The sequence below is a fragment of the Rhinolophus ferrumequinum genome, chromosome 21 (genome assembly GCF_004115265.2).
Source record: "Rhinolophus ferrumequinum isolate MPI-CBG mRhiFer1 chromosome 21, mRhiFer1_v1.p, whole genome shotgun sequence".
In the NCBI taxonomy this organism is placed as follows: Eukaryota; Metazoa; Chordata; class Mammalia; order Chiroptera; family Rhinolophidae; genus Rhinolophus; species Rhinolophus ferrumequinum.
Window position 1 is genome coordinate 18,941,726 of NC_046304.1, and position 18,019 is coordinate 18,959,744.

Here is an 18,019-nt window from a genome sequence, read left to right on the forward strand (position 1 = left end):
TGAGAGTAAGGAGGAGGGACCTGTAGGAAGTATAAAGATCAGGAAGACTTTGCAAAGAAAGAGGAAGGTGAGATCAAGGAGTAAAAGCTTCAGGTTCTTTCAAGAAGTTAAGCCCAGAATTAACTCCTTTTGTGCATGGAGGCTGCTAAATGCTGCGGCTGGAGAAGCTGAAGGAAGGGTGCCCGGGAAGCCCCACAGCCCAACTCCATAGAGCAAGACCCCAAGTCCCCTCCCCAGCCCAGCCTCCCCTCCCTCCTTTTATTCCCCAAAGCCAGGTTCTCTGGGAGCTGTTTATACAGGGCCCTGGGTGGGGCAGCCCTGAATCTAGGGAGGCCCTGCCCTCTGGGAGTTTTTATATGAAGACTAAGCAGCCAAGGCCCGGAGCAAGCTCTCGTCTTCCTTCCAGGTGTCTAGGAAACAGCAAAGCCACCAGTCCGGATTATCTCTTATTCACTTTGTGACGCTGATCCACTGACTGAACTTCTCAGAATAGCCACTTCCTCGTTCTGCTGTAATAATTTCCCCGTCATGAGGCTCAAATTAGACAACCTATGGTATGTTAAGCCTTGATGTGTGGTAGATATGTCACAAAGTTTCGTTGGGTTTATTTTTTAGGTTCTTCCTAAACTGCGTTGGAAGATCAGCAAAGATTGTCTCGTATACTGGAAATAATCTCTCCATTTATCCATCCATCCATCCATCCATCCATCAAGCAGGTATTTGGCACTGATGATATATTCAGACCCATGCTCAGGGCTAAAGCTGCAGAGATTAAAATACTGCTGGTGACGGTTAACATTTGTTCAGTATTTAGTCCAAGCTGGTTAGTTCAAAGGTGTACTATTTACTCAGTACAACTACACCATGCATTAGATGTTACTATTCCATTTTACAGGTGGGGAAACTGAGGCTTTAGGACACAGTCCTGCGTTGTTTACCGTCGGGGATACATTTGGAGAAATGCATTGTTAGGCGATTTTGTCGTTGTGCAGACATCATAGAGTGTACTTATACAAACCTAGCTGCTACAGCCTCCTACACACCTATAATATATGGTACAGACTATTCCTCCCAGGCTACAAGCCTGTGCAGCTCGTCACTGTACTGAATACTGTAGGCAACTGTAATGCCTTGTACTAGGACGTTATGATGGCTCTGATGTCACCAGGTAATAGGAATTTTTCAGTTCCATTATAAAGTAAGGGACCACCGTCGTACGTGCAATCTGTCATTGACTCCACACTTTATGAATGCTTTATGAGATCCAAACCAGGGCAGGAGTTCTAGGTGAAAGGAGAGTCTAGTAATATCGAGCAAGGGCTCCTGTAGAAAATGGTGATTTAGTTAAGACTCGAAAGTTGAGTCGAATTTGGTCACATGGTGAGGGAGGAGGGGTCACAAGCAGGGTGGAGAGTGAGCTAAAGCCTGGAGGGTGGGCTGTGTGTGTTAGAAGGGCAGGTTGTGGGTTGGAAGGAATTTCCGGTTGTCTATCTAGCCAGAGCCTCTGTCTCTTGGTACCTCCCCTGTCTCTACCCCATACTGCACATAGGAAAAGCTCAATCTGTATTTCTGTTGATTATCAGAGTGGGAGGACCTGTGTGTGCCAGGAGAAGACAGAGTACTGGGGAGAATGTTTCAGGACGTAAGCACAGCCTGGGGAAAAGCTGTGGAAATGAGGTGATATTTAGAGGACAGAAGGTTCTGTGTGATTCGTGGGGGCAGGATTCACAGCTCATCACACATTTCCAGGGTGGACAACAGCATGACCAGGACTGTTATGCCCAGATACTCCAGGAGCCAGTGCAGGGTGGGCAGAGAGCTGTGGATGGATCCATGTGGCAGGAGTCCTGGAGCCAGGTTGGCTGGGCAGCTATCGTAAGACAAGACAGATGACCACCCCCATGACCCCATTCAGGCTATGGCCTGTCCATGCTCAGGCAGTCAACCTGCCACCTGCTCAGGGCAAGGTGAGGCAGGGTCAGGAACCCCAGGGTTTCAGATACCCAAGACAATGCCCCAATTGTGTCTCACCTTGGAGGAGGCCTCACCTTGGAGAGCTGGGCCTCCCCCAGAGGAACAACATCCACTGTATGTGTCATCTGCATCCCACTTTGCCCAACTCTCTACATTGACCTTGTGATGTAGGCTCAGAGCAACGCAGTTACTTGCCCAGAGTCACACAGCTTGTGAGTAACTGAGAGAAAACTCAGATTCATATCCAAGACTGTCCACGCTCATTGCCTAGGCCCTCCATGGCCTGGGCCACTGTGATGGCACTAGGACAAAACTCGGTGTTTCAAATTAGATGGCTACTCTTTTACGGAGACACCTCCACTCTGGCTTTGCCTCTACACCTCCCTTTCAAACTCGGGGACTCTTGGGACCCTTGTAGACCCTCTTCTGAGGACCAATATCGGGAGGCTGTTGCATCCCTCGCAGCCAGGCTCCATCAATGATTAATTCCCATCAGAGGCAGTGTCCTGAGGCCAGAGGGAAGGCCAGTGCATCACAAGAACTTTCCCCTTGCCGGGCAGTCACCACCAGGGCCCCACTCTACCAGTTCTTGTTCAGTTCTCCAGTTTGCCCCACCTCCTTTCTTTTAATTAACCCTGCAAATAACTGTTTTTCTTTCTTTTTTTTCATGGTTCCTATTGGACTGAGAGCAACTCCTGGCAGGTGCTGAGGCTGTCCTTTTTCAGTCTTTCTTGATCTCTGCACTACCAGGAGTCACAACCAGAAAACGCCCACCTTTCTTTTGACCATTGACCCTTCTGGAGAGGGCCACCTGAGAACAGTTGAGAAAGTCCTCGGGGGAAAGGATATGGTCTCCTGCTTACAAGAACTCGGTTATCCTCAGAAGCAGGTGGCAGATAAGCTGGAGATAGAGCCGGGGTTAGGGCCCAAAGGTGGCTTTTAGGAAGTTCAGACCTGGGTATGTGGGACAGGCATTTAGACAGAGATTTCCAAGGCAACTGGTGTTGAGCAGGTTGAGCCTGGGGCCTACAGGGTCACAAATCAAGTGGTCCTGGAAAGATGAGGATGGCTTGACATGGCAGGGAGCACCAGGAATGATTTCTAATACCTGAGACTGCCCGGCCTGGAGGAGAGAAGACAGGGCACGGGGATGGGCATCAAATCCTGATTGAAGAAGAGTGCAGGGATGGTCTCATGCACAGAGTGTACCACAGGGAGCAGGGCGAGGGAGTGCACTGGGGCTGTTTTCAAGGACACCCTGCCCCCACCCCACAATGAAAGGTGAAAGGTGATGCATTCCCTTGCACCGAAAGTGTCCCTTTGTGGTAGCTTGCCCTGAGACAGTTGGAAGAGGTGGAGGGGGGTCCCATGTGGAGAAGGAGGGTGGGCATCTTGCTCACAGCTGGACCCAGAATCTGACTCCGGGGTTCCTGACTGCTCCGCTCGTCTTCCACTGCCTCTCCAACTGGGTCCACTCATTTTGTCTTATACATGTTCCTACCCACCTCAGCACCTTGCAAGGTGCTCAAAAGGTGTTTAAACGGCCCTACAAGATCTTGTCCTTGCCTTCCTCTTTTGCCTCAGCTCTCACCATTCCTTCCTTAGCTCAGCTGTTTTCAGAGCCTCATCTGGCCCAGCAGTGTCTGAAATCTCCAGGAGGTGCCCAGGGTCTCGATCCTCCTTCCCATATTCTCCCTGCCTCCCTCTCCCCACTTGACAGGTTAAGCCTCATTTACCTTTCAAGTCTCAGCCTAAGACTGAACTTCCTTCATGAACTCTCATCACAGACTAAATCAGGTCCCCTGCTACGTGCCCTAGATGACCCCTATCACAGTACATATCACATTTCATTGTGTTCTTCTGATAACATGCCTATATCCCTCACCAGACTATAAATTCCATGGGGATAGGGTCTGTCTGTATGATTGTCCATATACACCTCTGATTCCCAACAAATATGTGTTGAAAGAATGGATGGATGGATGGATGGATGGATGGGTGGATGGGATGGCCAGGTGATAATTTATAAGGTTCATGCCAGAGAGTCAAGTCCTCCTTCCAGCATGTTCTGGAGCTGGTCCCTAGATCTTCAGATAGGACAGACGGGCCATTGGTCATGCAACAAGGCAGAGAAGTGAACAGGTTTTCACCACCATCAAGATTGTGAAGGAGAGATAGGGAGTATCTCTTCCAGAGCTGGCCCTGCCCATCTGCTCTGGCTGCTGGGGGCTGCGCAGGGGTCCAGGGATGCTCTGAAGCTAAAAGGGACTTGAGGCTTATTTAGATACAGTCCAAGAACCTCTTCCCACCACTACCAAACAGCGAGTCCATCCCCTCTTCTTGCGAGTCTCCATGCCCAACTTCTTTTTGTTTAATGGCGATAAAATACACACAACATAAAATTTACCATCTTTACCAATTTTAAGTGTACAGTTTAGTACTAAGTGTAACTTCATTGTTTGGCAAGCAATCGCTAGTACTTTTTCATCTTGTAAAATTTAAACTCTATATCCATTGAACAATAACTCCCCCTCATTCCAGCTTGGCAACCACCATTTTGCTTTCTGTTTCTGTGTGTTTGACTACTTTAGATACCTCATGTAAGTGGAATCATATAGTATTTGTCTTTTTGTGACTGACTTATTTCACTCAGCATAACATCCTCAAAGTTAATCCATGTTGTAGCATATGTCAGAATCCCCTTCCTTTTTAAGGCTGAATAGTATTCCATGTATGCATAGACAACATTTTGCTTATGCACTCACCTGTCGAGAGACCCTAAGTTGCTTCTTCTACCTTTTGGTTATTGTGACTAATGCTGCTATGAACATGGGTGGGCAACTATCTCTTTGAGACACTGCTTTCAATTCTTTTGGATAGATACCCAGAAGTGGGATGGCTGGAGCAAATGCTAATTCTATTTTTAGTTTTTTTTGCGGAATCTCCATACTGTTTTCTAAGGTGGTTACACCATTTTACATTCCCACCAACACTGCATAAAGGTTCCAATTCCCTCACATCCTCACTAACACTTGTTATTTTATAGACACTGTTTTATAGTAGCCACTGGCCATGAAGTGATACCTTATTGTGGTTTTAATTTACATATCCTTAATGATTAGTTGAGCGACTTTTCATACGCTTATTGACTATTTGTCTGTCTTCTTTGGAGAAATGTCTAGTGAAGTCCTTTGACTAATTTAATATCAAGTTGTTTTTTGTTGTTGTTGACTTGTAGGAGTCTTTTCTATATTCTGGATATTAACTCCTTATCAGTCATATGATTTGCAAATATTTTTCTCTCATTTCACAACTTGCCTGTTCACTCTGTTGATTGTGTCCTTAAATGGATATACCCAGCTCTTTTGAGGCTTCGCTGTTATCTCATTTCAACTTTCCTTTGACATTTCTCACCTATCTCAATATTGTAGGGAGGCCACAGAAATGGGAGGAGATGGTAACTGCTAGTTTTCAGTCTTTGGGCCACTGAACCTGATCCCATCCATTTATTATCCATCCATATAGTCATTCATTTATTTATCCATTCATTCAGCAAACACAAAAGAGCATGGCAGAGTTTTAGAACTGTTAAAGAGAAAACCACAGGCCCCAAATAGCCTCACTGATCTACTTGCTGTTTCAACCTCTCCCAGAAATGTAATCTAAATCAACCTGTCTGGAATTTTCTGGTCCACATCAATGAGGTAATCTGTCATAGGGGCCCTCTCCATCACCCCTCCCCTTCCCAAAGGGAAAAGAGGCAATCTGCATGATTAAAAACTCTTGCTACCGTGTTTCCTGGAAAATAAGACCTAGCCAGACAATCAGCTCTAATGCGTCTTTTGGAGCAAAAATTAGTGTAAGACCCGGTATTATATTATATTATATTATATTATATTATATTATATTATATTATACCCGGACTTATAGTAAAATAAGACCGGGTCTTGTATTAATTTTTGCTCCAAAAGATGCATTAGAGCTGAGTATCCGGCTAGGTCTTATTTTCGGGGAAATATAGTATTTTCTTCTCTCCAAAAGACATCCTGGTCTAAATATATAATCCTTTCTTTTTTATTATTTATACTCCCTTGACCCACCCTTCTTCCTATAAAAACCTTCCATTTTGTACAACTTCCTGGAGTACTCTTTCAGTTGGTAGGAGACATGCTGCCTGATTTATGGATTACTTCTTAAAGCTAATTAGATCTTCAAATTTGCTCCGTTGAATTTTTGTTCTTTAACAGATTCGGTAGCAGCGTTGACACCGATGCAAACTTATGACAGCATTTGGGGACAACAAGAAACACAGTTGTGGCGTCCATGAACCCCATTTTGAGTTCACTCTCTTTCCTACTTTTCTGGAGGCTGCTGATAAGCTCTACTCTCTTTTGTGTTCAAGCGACAAGTTTAATTGGCTAGCCTTTACAGAACAGGTAAGCTTGAGCTGGCAGATGGTTCTGCCCAGACCACAATTCCCCAGGAGGAAAACCCCAGCTCTTAGTTGTGTCCCTGGATTTCCCATTGGGAACTGCTGATGGTTTAGTCTGCCATTCCCCACTTGTTTGGAATCAGCCTCCAGATTCCATGTTGAGAAGTGTTGGTAACAGCTGCAGTTCTCCATTTATTTTGGAATCAGCCTGCAATCCCCATGCCTTGGGGTTTTCTGGTTCAATTCTTTTCCCAATCCAAGGTTCTACAGGAATTGGTGGTGGTTACTGGGTGGGAGTAGGACTGGGTCCAACTTAAGAACTGAACTGGGTCCAATTTGAGAACTAGACTGGGTGCAGGATCGGACTGGGTGCAGGATCGGACTCGGTCTGACTTGAGCTGTACTGGGTCTAGCAGGAGACCTCCAGTGAGTATTAAGAAACAGGATCTTTTATATCCAAAGAACTGAGTGTGCCACCTTCTAGCATACTTGCTTATGTTATGTTTAAGAACTATAGTCGCCTGCAGGTATTGGCAAAGGAAGGAAAATCTTGCTGGAGACAGCCTAGAGTTGGCAATGGCCATTGTGAGGAGGGCTCCAGTTAAACAAAACCATTTAAAAACTGCACTAGAAAGTAAGGGTTCCCAAACTGAGCGAACAGATGAGATAATTATTTTAATTGGCATGCAGAAGCTTACAAAAGCCTTCAAGATTTCAAAATAGCTTTATTAAAAGACTCATTACAAAAAGCTTATGAAAAATTAAAGATTCAAAAGGTACCTAAGACAAAAGACGGTAGGAAGCATGTGACTTACTGCTTTCTTTCCCTTATTTTTTCACCTGAGTTCTTACGTTTCGCCAATTCCCTGTCTGAACTGCTTTTCCACTTGGAAGAGACTATTAGACAGTTACTGTTTAAAACAAAACTACTTGTGGTAGCAGATGAACTCCTTTGGGTATCCTTTTTACCCTTTGGTCAAAAACTGAACTCAGGGCTGTAAAGAATTTCCCAAACTTAAGGGAGAACCCCAAAAGGATTTTTTTTGGAAAAATTTATTAAATGTCTAGATCATTTCCAAATAAGAAAGAAAAACATCAAAACATTAATCATTGAGCATAAGTTTATCTACTTTTGGTTTCCTATTGCAGAAAAACTAAAGATAAAATTGGGTCAACTGGTAAATATGTTTTATGCCACGCTGAGAAACTGTCTATGAAAAAGGTACGTTTGTAGAAAAGGATTTCTAAACTTGTCAAGCCACAGAATGCTAACATAAAAGGCAGTTTATAGTTGCTTGTTTCTTAGTTGTCATTAGAAATTAAGATTTTTAAGGGTTAAAAATTACAGTATATGGAATTAAAACTACTAGGAATAATAAAGAAACAACTTTGAATGCAAGGAAAGTAGAATGTGTTTTCAGTAAAAGAAGGTATAAGAAATGGGAAAAAATGTATAAGAAATGAAAAAGTGTATTTTTTTAGAGAAAAAATAATTTTGTCCTAAAAAGAGGCTAAATAGAAAAGAGGTAAAACAGGACAAAATCTGAATTTAAGAGAGATATTAAACAATTAGGCTCATTTGGCTATAATAAAAACCCTTGCCATTCTCTTCCCTCCAAAAGACATCCTGGTCTAAAAATTAATCCTTTCTTTTCTTTTGTTAATACTCTCTTGCCCCACCCTTCTTCCTTATACAAAATAAGACCAGCTAGGTGTTTCCCTGGAAATAAGACCAGCTAAGTCTTATTTTCCTCAAAAATAAGACCAGCTAGGTCTTATTTTTGGGGAAACACGGAATCTTCCACTTTGTACAACCCCTTAAAGCACCCCTCTAATTGCTAGATGGGTCGCTGCCCAATTAATGAACCCCTTAATAAATCCAATTAGATCTTCAAATTGAGTTGATTGAATTTTGTTCTTTAACAGAATCAAACAGACCTGGGTTTGAAACCTGACTTTGTAAGCTTAGTCCCTCTCTAAGCTTCAGAACAACCTCTCTAAGCTTCAGTTCTGTCTCTGTAAAGCAGAGAAGAAACTGAAAGTGTAGCCAGAAGGGAGGACTTGAAACTACCTTACAGAAGTGTTAGAACTAGAAACAGTGTGCAAAAGGTGAGCCCTTAAAACGTGACAGCCATTGTTATTTCTTGGTGGCCAGCATTGGGTGGATTCAGCCCTTCTCCAGGGTTCCATAAGTCTCAGGATTAAGAAACAAACACTCTCTGGGGGTTTAGCTTCAGGTTATTTGCCAAGAGATCATTATTTGTTGGCAAATCTAAGCGGGACTCTGCCTGACTAAGCCTCTCCCCATTGTGACAGTGACAAAGTTTCCCTCATTTCATGTGTGCTGACCTTGAGGGCTGGGAGGCAGGGAGTGGGCCCTGCCTGGAAAGGAAGCAAGGAGACCCACGTTTGTAAGGAGCCTTTTGTAAAAGACCTTTCACTGATGACAGCAGGATTTAATCAGATTGTCTTGGGTGGGGAGTGGTGATAAGACTGACAGAGCAGCCAAACGATGTTTGTTTGGATTATGGAACTCTCTGACTAGAAAAGCAACTGGGAAGCTGCCAAGAAGAGGAGCGAGGCTCTCAGTCTTTCCCCTCCTGCTAGAGAATCCTCCACTTCTCCAAGCCTAGAAGCAGTTTTCAAGAAGATGAGGAAGGAAGGGGGGGCTCGGGTTCTGGATGCAGCTTCCAATCCAAGTTCTGTCACCAGCTCTTAGTCTTTCTGAGTCTCAGTTGCCTCGTCTGTAAAACGAGTGTGAGAAAAACCTACCGGGAAGGGTTGGTGTGAGTTATGTTGAGAGATGCACAGGAAGTGCACAGGAGGTCCTGAGGCAAAGGTCGATTTCCTCCTTCTTCCCTTCCTCATACGCTTCGGCTTCCTCCTGAGCTCTCAGACCTGCACACGTGCACGCACACACCTCTCCTGGCTACCTGTCCTTCGGGCACCACACACTGCCACTCCCACAAGGCTGAATAGAGTCTCCACTTGGGGAATGGGCTGTCCTTCTGCATTTCCACTCCACGCAAACGCTCCCTGTCCATCAAGACCACATCACACCGGACACTCTTGCCTGACGCTGTGGCCCATCTTGACCACACTGTACGTAAAACCATTTTAGGACATACCAATTATTATTATTATTATTATTATTATTATTATTATTATTATTATTATTATTTTAGCACAAATTGCTTTTTAGTAGTAACCTATGTCCTCACTACACTGTGAGAGCCTGGGAAGCAGAGTGGGGATCTGATTTCCCTGCCTTGGTTAGCAGTTCAATGTGTAAGCCATGCTCTTCTGTCTTCTCAGAACCAATGTCTGAAAGACAGTGATGGCTGACAGACAATACATGACTGACAGATGGACCCACTGGATTCCCTTATCAAGCATCCAGAACTCCCCAGCCCCACACACTGACCTACACAGGCACACGTACTGATGCACTTCCCTCAACAAGATGTCAAAGCGGAGTCCCTTACCATTTAATTTGCAAAGCATACGGATTTCTAGGGTGGGTGGGGGTCCCTGCTCTGTCTGTCCCCAACCTTGACATCCTTCACACTCCAGCTATGTGCCCTTAAGGGATTAGAGGAAGACGTCCTGACCGGATCACAGAGCTCTAGAAGAATAGAGCTGAAAAGGAGGCTGAAGATTATCCAGGCTGATTTTCTCATTTCATGCTGATGAAACTGAGGCTGAGCGAAGTTAAGAGACTTTCCAAAGGTCACACACATTTGTCATATCTGGACTAGAATGCAGGTCTCTTCCTCTATAAATTTTATTCCAAATGTTCTGCCAACATTAATGAGATCCTCCTGTGAGTCAAGCCCTAGCTAGGCATTTTCACATTCATTCTTACATTTAATTTTCTATACTGCTTGAGGTGGTTATTATCATTAAACAGAGGAGCCAACTCTAGGCCTCGGTAAAGGGAAATGACTGGCCCAAGACTTCATGGCTAGTAAGTGGCTGAGTTAGAACTCAAACCCAGATCCTTCAATCCCAGCGTAGTACCCTTTCCATCAAGCCTACAGCCCCTCCTTGGCAATACTGAAAGGTTGATGGGGGAGTTGGCACCCATGACCAGCTGAGAGGAAAGGGTAAGGATGAAGGTCCACTGGTGGAGACATTGCGGGGCACAGATGATGGCAAGAGGCCAGAACAATGGCCTTCTGGAAGAATATGGCCCTGCTTTGCACAACATGCAAATCAGGCCTCACAGTCCTCAGGAATGCCGCAGGACAGCTCAGTATAGTTGAGAGTAGGCCAAGTCCCTGACAAGCCTCAAGGGCTGCCTGATAGCAGCTGGGTCCCACACCCCCAGCCCAGGCCTGGCTCAAGTCTCCTGCTGGACTTCCTACAATGCAAGCATCATCCACACCAAGCCCTAGGACTAATACTTTTACCTCTTTTGGGCCTCGATTTCTTGATCTCCAATGGGATGATGATAACAACGGTCTATGTGAAAATTATTTTCCTGAAACACAACGTCGTGGCAGTCAAGGCTCCATTCAAATCACTTTAGTCTCCACATACCTCATAATAACAATAGTTTGGACTTGTTATTAAGTACCTGGAGCATTCTGGATATTAGTTATATCTTTACAGCATCCTATTTTGCAAATAAGAAAACTGAGGCACAGAGAAGTCAGTTGCCCTAGGTCGCACAGCCAGTAAATGGCAGAGCTGTGATTTAATCTCAGGATCATCCAATTTCAAATCCAGGGCTCTTCCCATGACATCACAACACTCTTGTTAATTGCGATTCAAAGCCCTCTGTAACATGCCTTAACACCCCTTTCCAATCCCAGCTGTATCTGCACAGGCTCACTCACTGGTCCCCTCGATGCTTTCCCCAGCTCTCCAATGGCCTAGATGTGTATGCTTGTGTTTGGATGTGTGTGTATTTATATGAGTGTTTAGCTACATGTATTTATATGTATGTGGGATTTATAATATCTATATGTATAGTGTTATGTACATATAGTGATATGTACATGTATCGTGAGTACAGTGCATATATATTTGTAATGTATGTTGTTCATGTGAATACATTTATAAACGTTCCTGTGTGAGATGAATGCTTGCATGTGTCTACATGTATATATTCCAGTGACTGGGGAGAATTTGAGAAGTACTTCATGAAGTCTCACTGTACCTAGTAAGAAAGAAAGGAAAAAAAAACATCCTGACATCTGTCGTTGGCCAATACGGTAGTTTGCCTGGGACTGTCCCAGTTTTAGCACTAAAAGTCCTGCATCCTGGGTAAGTCCCAGGCAAACTGGAATCAACAAGCAGTTGTGTTTCCTGCTGAACATAAACAATTTCACGGAAGATCAATATCAGATGCGGTCATTCTGTGACCAGGATAGAACAAGACAAAAATTAGGACACTATGCAACTTAAAAAATGACCAAATATTCTTCTCTGTCACCTAACATGAGTGGCCACTGCTTCCTTACCAATGAGAACTCCAACCCTGCTTTCTTCTTCCTGCCTCCTAGACAAAAATTAAGATGCCCAGTCACCAAATTCCCCTTGCTTCTTGACAGCGTTCAACCCAGAGCAAAGCTGTGCTTCCTTAAGTACTCTCCAGCATTTGCCCGCACAACCCCAAATCCGACAACAAGCCCATCCTTCTGAAACTGTCTCTTACTTAGATGTCCCACCGTTCCCCATGGCATCTGTCCTCCTGCTGCAGCCAGTTAATGAACCTAACTTTGGGGCTGGCCCGGTGGCTCAGGCGGTTAGAGCTCCATGCTCCTAACTCCGAAGGCTGCCGGTTCGATTCCCACATGGGCCAGTGGGCTCTCAACCACAAGGTTGCCGGTTCAACTCCTCGAGTCCCGCAAGGGATGGTGGGCAGCGCCCCCTGCAACTAAGATTGAACACAGCACCTTGAGCTGAGCTGCCGCTGAGCTCCCGGATGGCTCAGTTGGTTGAAATGCATCCTCTCAACCACAGGGTTGCCAGTTCGACTCCCGCACCGGATGGTGGGCTGTGCCCCCTGCAACTAGAATAAATGGCAACTGGACCTGGAGCTGAGCTGCGCCCTCCACAACTAAGACTGAAAGGACAGCAACTTGAAGCTAAACGGCACCCTCCACAACTAAGATTGAAAGGACGACAACTTGACTTGGGGAAAAAAGGCCTGGAAGTACACACTGTTCCCCAATAAAGTCCTGTTCCCCTTCCCTAATAAAATCTTTAAAAAAATAAATAAATAAATAAAAGAAAGAAACCTAACTTTGATTACAGGTGTGCCCCGGGTGGTATTTAGAGCCTGAGTTTTATCACTAATTGAGAGTCTAGCAAAATCTCATGTGGAGAGAATGTAAAATTCAACTTTCATTTGTTCAACAAATATCTACTGAGCATTTAACCATGTGTCAGGCACGGTGCTGGGCAGAGGGAACAAACCCATCCCTTGTCCTCAAGGAGTTTACAGTAGTTGAGGGAGATAAACTAACAATGACAAAAATAAATATGCAATTAAAAACCGTGTCAAATGCTAGGATACACATTTAGTGGGTCAGGAGATTTAACAGCGCCTAACCAAGCCCGGCCGGGCAAAAAAGTACCCCATTCAAATGTGAATTCCCCAGGCCTTGCCCTGCAGCCTCCTGAAGTGCCTCTTGGGTTGTTAAGATCCTACCTGAAGCCCCAGATCTATTTGGGGTTAGACACACAGAGAGCCAGGAATTTCATTTCTCTTCTCAAGTTTCCTCCCTAAAATGAGTCCATTGGAGCCCCAGGGAGTAAATCCCATCCTAGGAGGAGTTCCAGGTCCTAGTAGCAGCTGGAGATTGGGAAGTGAGTCTCTCATAAACCCTGCTGGATGGGAGAGCTTATGGAGTGCCTAGGATCTAGTAGGCACTTCCAACAGTCTATGAAAATGTTTGAGACCTGAAAATAAACTTACAGTGGCACCAAATACAAAAATCAAATTGACAAATAAAAATTAACAACTTAATAATGAAATGTTTCCCCAAAAAGTAAGTTGTCAAGGGCAACTCAATTTAATGTGTAAGGTTTATTTACTGTTGCACGGAAGGTTGTAAGCTGCCTGGGCTGGGCTGGGGAGGACCCCAGGATTCACTCCCTCCAGGGGTTTTTTTCCCCCTCCTACACGTGCTCCAGTGGCAACTGCAGAAGGGCAGGGCAGACGGGGCTCTAGATAAGATCTCTGGGACATACTGTCACCCCATATCTCTGAGTCACTGAACAGAGGCACTGGCCTCCACAGGATTCCAACCTAGGGCAGCTCTAGGGTGGGGTGGGGTGTGGTGAAGAGGCCAGGGCAGCCTCCCTACCTAACAGGTGAGGGGGAGGGGACTGGCCACCGCCATTATGCCCTCATCAGGACTCCCTGAACCGAGGTGTGAATTCTCCCTGACCAGGCACAGACTAGTGTTACCCACCCTCCACCCTGCACCACCACTGTAGGCATTATGGCTACTAAGTTGTTTTGGGGTCACATCTTTATATTCCACCTTTAGTCTGACTTGGCTTGATCTTATTCTCTATTTTTAGCCTATAACATATATTCTTATAGGCCCTCCAGGTTCTCTTTGAAATAATGAAGTAAACAAACTCAGGACTTAATCTGTACATGACAAATATTTAAAATTTTCTAAGGCTAAAGATTCTATAAACAAAGTTGATACAGTGACCAGCTGGGGAGAAATATATATGGAATGTCTATAACAAATAAACACAAGTTGTTATATATAAAATATTTAAAACTCCTATAAAACACTAAGGAAAAGGCCAAATGTCCAATAGAAAAAAGGAACTGAACAAGCAATTTGCATAAGAAAGCAAATGACCAATAAACATTAAAAACTACTGAATTTCAGCAATAGTCAAATAGTCAAATAAAGCATTATTTGCCCAACAGATTACAAATTTTTAAAAAAAGAATTGGTGAGAGTGAGGGGGAAGTGGGTTAATTTTAAAGTGAGAGTATAAATTTGTACAACTTTTCTGGAAGCAATTTAGCAGTAATCATCCCAATTTTCAACGCAAATCCCTTTGACTCAGAAATCTTCTATGAAATTTATCCTATAGAAATATTCAATGTCCAAACATTTTTGTACAAGGACATTCATTGAAACTTTATTTTTAATAGTTAATGATTACATACATAAACTATGAAGTAGCCATATAATGAAATATTATGCAACCATTGAAAACAATGAAAGCTGGGAATGGACATGGAAAAATGTTCACAATATACTTCAATGAACAATGCAAGATTATTCTATTTTTGTAATTAAAAACAACAACAAAAACTCAGAGCTTTTTTTTCTTTTTCATTGGGGAACGGTGTGATTCCCCAGAGCCCATCAGCTCCAAGTCGTTTTCCCTTCAATCCCGTTGTGGGATCCCTTCAATCTAGCTGTGGAGGGCACAGCTCACTGGCCCATGTGGGAATCAAATCAGCAACTTTATAGTTCAGAGCTCACGCTCTAACCAACTGAGCCATCTGGTCTCCCCTCAAGAGTATCTATAAGTCAGTGTTCTTAATTGCAAATACAAGATTTTACTTTAGCTAATTTTAGCAGAGAATAATTCATTAAAGCCTTTTGATAAATCCCTGGAACAGCCAGAGGTCTGGCTTTTTTTTTTAAATGAAAATATAAGGAGTAAAAACAGTGTATTTATTAGTGATTTACATACCTGCCAGAATGGCAAAAGTGTCTGTAACTTGCATGAATAATACACTCCGGAACGTTCCACATTCCCTCTTGGTGTTTAGAACATTGCAGTTTGTAAAGCAAAAAGTGACTCTTCCCATCAGACATCAAAAATTAGTTTTGAGAAAGAAGATGAAAGGAGTATTCTCTAACTCCTGGATGCCAGGAAGCAGAGTTTTTCAGAATCAAAAACGAAGAAAGCCCTAATGAAGAGAAAGGCCCCACCCCTCAAGAGTCACATAGTTGGTTCTGTTGCTTTTAACTAATTTAACACCCTGAGATAGATTATTACCAGAATCTTCACAAGAATTTGCTATTTAGGTACAGTGAGTACAATTCATATTTAAAGTCATTTCGTAAAAATAACTGTCCCAAATCATCCAAGTTCCATTTTCTCTTATGATGGTCACCAAAAGTGATCTCTATGGTTAAGATCCTTCTTCATTGCTTGAATGTAGAAACTGCTCAGGAAAATTCTCCAGCTCATTTTTAAGTTGAACAGCTTTATTTCTTAAGAGCTTTGTTTGGTGTTTCCTCCCATTGATCTATCTGTTTGGAAAATCTAGCAATTTCTTCTTGTAGATATCTTTGTGTAATATCAACTTGTTGGCACAGGCAAGCAAAAGTTCTTGCCATTGCCTGTTGTACTTGATGGCTGCGATTTACACTAGTGAAACCAACAATCATTTGCAGTTTTTCAGTTGCATAGTTCACAAACTGCTGTTTAAAGGCTCTCTCCTTGGCACAGGTGGTCCCAGTCAGCCTTTCATAAAGATACAAAGCTCCATACATCCTTAATGAACAGATGTGAGTTTCCAGCCTACATTTTTCCAAATCACTCCTCCAACAACGATGATGCCCATAGATGGTCTACATGTAAGAGAAGCTAATCCTGTTATTAATGTATTCATGAGTTCTTCCTGTGATGTATTATCTGGCGTTGCTGGATTGGTAGGAGCAGCGGGAGTACCGTGTTTCCCCGAAAATAAGACGTAACCAGACCATCATCTCTAATGTGTCTTTTGGAGCAAAACTTAATATAAGACCCGGTATAATAATATAATATAATATAATGTAATGTAATGTAATGTAATATAATATATAATACCGGGTCTTATATTAATTTTTGCTCCAAAAGATGCATTAGAGCTGATGGTCAGGCTAGGTCTTATTTTCAGGGAAACACGGTAGAAGCTAAAGTTCTGGGGAGCTGAAAGAGAGGCTCTGATAATCCTAGAAGCCCCCTCTGAGCATTCATAGGGCCCAAGAAACGATGGACAAGGGAAGACCAGCCCAAGGAAAAACAAAAGACAATATCCTCTTGAAAATCTGAACATAACTTGTGGCAATTTAGGTCATAGCTGAGATCAAATTTCTTGCAAGGAATCAGTGTGTGTAGTTTATTCTACATATGTTTTTCTTAACATCCAGTGTGAAAAGGTTCATTTGGTTTCAGATAAAGTCCAGTCCATCAATTTGGTCTTCCCTCTCTTCCACTGAATAAACTCTTTTCTCTGCTGCTGCCACGTTTATTGAATCCATTATGTTTTTCACAGTATCTAGTATCTGTTGAGCTCTGATAGTGTGCTGTTCAAACTTTGTTTTCACTGACGGCTGCAAGATACACTCCTCAAAGATTTGTTCAAAATTCTGAACCTCCTGTAATCTTGCCTGAAATCTTTCCGCAAGTGCACCACCAACTTCTGGCATCCCCTGTGCTTTGTGCATTCTAGCATTAAGAACTTCCTTTGCAGAAATAAAGATACGATTCCTTGCTTCTGAAGGATCCACAACTTTGAGCTCCTCCACGAAGAAATGTAGGCATCTTTCCATGTGCTGTCTGCGCATATCTTCCATATATCCTGGCTATGATGCAGAGGCATCCCAACGATTATTCAGAATGAAAATATTAGGCTTAGAAAGTTGCTCATTTGCCTTGTGAAAAAAACTGTTTTTCCGTGTTTATTAGTGTTGATTCAGAGTTTGCAACCAAAATGAAGACATCAGCATCTAAGCAAACCTTATCAATCCAGCTATCCAGCTCAGTAGTGACATCTGTACTTGGACTGTCCACTAACACCAGGTCATCTCTGAAGAAGGCACATTTTGCCTTTGACCAAACCACATGCACGAGAGAGCCAGCTTTCAAGTCTTTGTCCACATGAAGGGCATGGGTGAGCTGATTAACTGTCTTCACACTCTTTTTTTTTAAAGTCTAATCCTCTGTCATAAGATAAGCTTTATCTCCATCAATGCCTTCAACACTCAGTAAGCAACTGGTTGTATGGCCAATCCTACTGGGGAGGACTTTATCCCACAACATTGCATTGATAACAGGGCTCTTCCCACCGCTTGTCCTGCCAAAATAGGCCACTCTCATGTGTCTCCGAGACAGCACTTCACCAATGATGGAAAGCTTATTTTTATACTCCTGTATTTCTACCATATCATCCTCAGTAGCTATTTGATCAAGTTCTGGATTCTTGGATGTTGCTTCAACAAAATATGATCCTTCAATAACACACTCCAGTAACTGTCCAAAATTGTCGTAATTGCCTTCTTCGCCAGCACAAAGTGCTTCCGTGGAGAAGCACTTTCTGCCATCATGCTAACTGTCCTGGCTCCGACTTGTCACTCGGCAATTGCAGTTCAGCCACAGCATTGAGGTCGCCTCATCCTCTTAAAGGAGGTTCCAGAGGTCTGGCTTTAAGGTTCTGCCACCATTAATATTCAAACCAGACCACAGGACTCCTCTAGCAAAGACCCCACTGCCACAATTTCTGGGTGCCAAGAACGCTGAGCAGTAGTTACAAGGATCTTCTTTATGGCTACCCCTGAGAAGTCAACTGCCTCTGTAAACAAAATTGCTAAAAGATGGATAACACATGGCCCCTGCGTCCTCATGTTG

At 43.4% G+C, this 18,019-nt stretch overlaps 1 long non-coding RNA gene and 1 pseudogene across 2 annotated transcripts; one reads left to right on the forward strand and one right to left on the reverse strand.

Annotated features, from left to right (window-relative positions):
* Nucleotides 1-83: 83 nt before the first annotated feature.
* LOC117013538 (uncharacterized) lies at nt 84-12,223 on the forward strand. Of its 2 annotated transcripts, XR_004421345.1 has the most exons (5): nt 84-511; nt 616-716; nt 6,222-6,410; nt 7,556-7,628; nt 9,722-12,223. It is a non-coding gene; the product is annotated as an uncharacterized LOC117013538 (long non-coding RNA). The 2 variants fall into 2 exon arrangements; XR_004421344.1 differs by having other exon boundaries at nt 84-716.
* A 3,316-nt stretch (nt 12,224-15,539) lies between these two features.
* On the reverse strand, nt 15,540-17,715 carry LOC117013907 (mitofusin-1-like; annotated as a pseudogene).
* Nucleotides 17,716-18,019: the final 304 nt, after the last annotated feature.